This window comes from Carlito syrichta, unplaced genomic scaffold (assembly GCF_000164805.1).
Source record: "Carlito syrichta isolate Samal-C Ts95f unplaced genomic scaffold, Tarsius_syrichta-2.0.1 Scaffold313246, whole genome shotgun sequence".
NCBI lineage: Eukaryota > Metazoa > Chordata > Mammalia > Primates > Tarsiidae > Carlito > Carlito syrichta.
The window spans coordinates 418,104-421,931 of record NW_007257342.1 but is presented as its reverse complement, the minus strand read 5'-3'; positions in this window follow the sequence as shown (position 1 = coordinate 421,931).

Below are 3,828 nucleotides of genomic sequence, written 5' to 3'. Positions count from 1 at the left end.
AGGCAATCCACTCATCTCAGCCTCCCAAAGGCGCGGGATTATAGGCTGAGCCACTGAGCCAGGCTCACTTTTTTTTTTAATTGAATGATTATCTTGGAAATAATAGCAGTAATTTATTGAGTGTCCACTAGTGTTAGGCACTATTCTAAGTGCTTTTTTGTTTGTTTTTTGAGGCAGGTTCTCACTCCGTCACCTAGGCCAGAGTGCAGTGGCATGATTACAGCTTATTGCAGCCTCGACCTGCTGAACTCTGTCAATCCTTACACCTCAGCCTTTCCAGTAGTTGGAACTACACGTGCACACCACCAGGCCCAGCTTATTATTTTTAGTTTTATTTTTGTAGAGACGAGGTCTTGCTAAGTTAATTAGGCAGGTCTTGAACTCCTGGGCTCAAGCAATCCTTCCATCTCAGCCTCCTGAAGTGCTGGGATTACAGGTGTGAGCCACCACACCCGGCCAACTCCAAGCACTTTCGTTGTTTTAACTCATAGTATTCATTACAGCTCTAGAAGGTAGGTACTGTGTGAATCTCCACCGCTAAAAGGCTAAGTAATTTCCCAAGACTTCATAGCTGGTTACTGGCAGAGCCAGGATGAAAACCCAGGCAGTCTAACTTTAGATGAAGTGTCCTTCGTCACAACTCTGTGCTGCCTCCCAAATTGGAGTCGTGTTGAGACTCATGGCATGCCCCCCCCTTCCCCCAAGGGCCAAGGTAAGACATGTATATGGAACACTTACCACGTACCAGGCTCGGGCTGGGTTACGGCCGAGTATAAGAAAGAACAGGTCTCTGTCCTCATGGAATTGGCATCCCAGTGCCCATGAGTGTCTGTCAGCAAAGGCAGGAGGAGAGAAACCCGCATGTCTCACCCCCACATGCTGTTCAGACACAGCCTGCACCCTCATCCACCAGCTCTGGAGTCACATAGTCTCTGAGCTGCAAGGCCTTAGCCTTAAGTTCAAAGAGGGAACACGCGGGTTCCGGCAGACACGAGAGATCACCATGTGGCCCTCTTGAGACTCATCCTTGCCCTCTGGGATTCATTGCAGCAGAGCTGGTGGGGGGATCTCTAATCTAGGGCCCAATCACTGTTTGAAGTTGGGAACAATTGAAGGACAAGGGAGCTATAGATAGACCCACAGCTGCTGTCACCTGTCCCCGCCTGGGCACTGGGCCTGAGCATTGTCTACATAGGGGCACTCTACCAGTGAAGGCTTCCTGGGGATGGGAGGTCGGTCCAGCTAAGCTCAGCTCAGCTCTAGAGAGACAGAGTCAGAGGCCAAGAGAGAAACACAGAGTCTTGGAGGGCAAGGAGAGACAGAGTAACAGAGAAAGACAAAGGCCCTTGAGAGACACAAGGGACTCCCACCAAATGCCAAAAACACTAAGACTGGTTGGGCGTGGGGGACAGAGACAGAGCTATCAAGACAACGCAGACTTGAGACAAAGACTGAACTCAAGGATGCAGCAAATTAGAGACCTGGACCAGACCCAATGCTGGGGCCCAGAAACAGGCTTCTGGACCTGTCTCGGTCTAGCACACATCTTTCCGACTGTTCCTCCAGGATGGGTACACATGCGCATTTCTTTCCGGGGCAGCCACATCCCAGAACCCTTCAAGGAACAGTCTGAGGTACTCTTGTAAATGCTCTGGGAGGTCTCTGAGGTCTTCAGAAGCAAGCGATTGTGCCACTGGATCTAGTTATACCTTTACTTTACTATGTGTCCTTGGACAAGGACCTGCTTCTCCTTCTGGGTCTCAGTCTCCCTGAGTGTCCAATGAGAGAGTTGGTTTGCATGATGACTAGACGGCCCTTTCATCCTCTGATGCTGTCAGGACACTTCCCCTCATGTGTCTAGCCTCCCTCCTCCTACTGCAACTGAGGCCACTGTCCCCTCCTTTATTTGTCCTTTGTGAGGATGGGGGACAGCTGGTTCCCCACTGCCTCCCCCTGGTAACCTTTCAGTCATAAATCCATGCTGAGGCGTCTCTCCTCCGGATAAACAGTCCTGATGCCTTTTGGCTGCCCTCATCCTATTTTCATCAGAGCTGGAGCCCACTCCAGGCCTTTGCAGCTGCCCAAAACCCCAGGAGGGAGGACAGACCTGGGACAAGCAGGGCCCCAACCTCCCCAGGGTGCTAGGGTAGCAGACCCTTCTTTGGGCCTCACCACCTTGTGTCTGGACCATTATGGCAGTCTCCTCCTAAGTAAGGCTTCCTGCCACCGGTCTCACCCCTTCGGTCCTCCACACCAGCTGCCACGGGAGCTTAGGAACACATAAATCTGACCACACTGTCAAATTCCCTTGCTCAGAGCTCTTTGATGAAAAAATTTTAAAAATGCCTTTGATGGCACCCCAAGTCTTGCAGGGTAAAACCCCAAATCCTAATCTGGCTTTTGAAGCCCTTCACAATCCAGGCCTAACTGCTCAGTTCAGCCTTACCATATCTCAGTGGCCCCACCTCAGCGGGTGGGCTGCTCAGGCCTACCTCATTCCTTCCTGCCTTGAAGTTCTGGGTCACACTGTTGGTCCCCTCTTGCTACCTTCATGTCTTTACCTGTTCAGGCCCATCCACTCGCACCTGGACAACCGCAGCAGCCTCTGCACTGCTTTCCCAGCTGCATGCCCCGCTCCTTCCAGGCTATTCTCTATGTGACAGCCAGAGTGGTCACGATTAAACTTTAGACCACTTACTTTCATGCTCTAACATATAAAATCCAGAGTCCCTTCCATGTTCTTCAAAGCCAACTTGTCTACCCTGACCTTAGAAAAGTCTCCCCTTGTTAACCACACCCAGCTGGGACAGGGCCTCAAACACCACAATTCTTTTTTTGCTGTGTTGTCCAGACTGGAGTGCAGTAGCATTATCATAGTTCACTGCAACCTCAAATTCCTGGGCTCCAGGAATCCTCCTGCCTCAGCCTCCTGTGTAGCTGGGATTATAGATGTGTGCCACCACGACTGGCTAATTTTTTTTTCTTTTGAATTGGAGTCTCACTCTGTCGCCCAGGCTGGAGTGCAGTAGCATGCTCCTGGCCACCACAGCCTCGACCTGCTGGGCTCAGGCAATCCTCCCACCTCAACCTTTCAAGTAGCTGAACTACAGGCACGCACCACCATACCCAGCTAATTTTTTGATTTATTGTAGAGATGAAGTTTTGCCAAGTTGCCCAGGCTGGTCTCAAACCCACGGCTCAGGCAATCCTCTCATCTTGGCCTCCCAAAATGCTGGGATTACAGGTGTGAGCCACTGTGCCTGGTCAGACTGGCTAATTTAAAAAAAAAATTTTTTTTTTAGAGAGGGGTCTCACCATTTTGCCCAGCTGGTCTCAAACTCCTGGTCTCAAATAATCCTCCTGCCTCAGCCTCCAAAAGCAGTGGGATTATAGGCATGAGTCAATGCACCTGGCTAAACCTAGCTATTTTCTGCCTCATGGCTTTTGTATCTGCATATCTACTGCTTTAAATACCCTTACAACTGCTCTTCATCTGGCTAACTCCTCTTCATTTTCTGACCTCACCTTAAAAGTTACTTCTTCAAAGAGGCCCTCCCTCACCAACCTGAATAAAATATACCCCCATTACCCTCCTGAGCAATTGCTCTACTTATTTCCTCTAAGCACTTGCCACAATCTTTAATTACATTTAAAATGTATCTGCTTTAGCCAGGGGTGGTCAAATGCACATGTAGTCCCAGCTACTCAGGAAGTTGAGGCAGGAGGATTACTTGAGCCCAGGAGGTCAAGGATGCAGCAAGCAAGATTGCCCCACTGCACTCCAGCCTGGGCAAGAGTAAGACCCTGTCTCAAAAAAAAGGCGGGGGG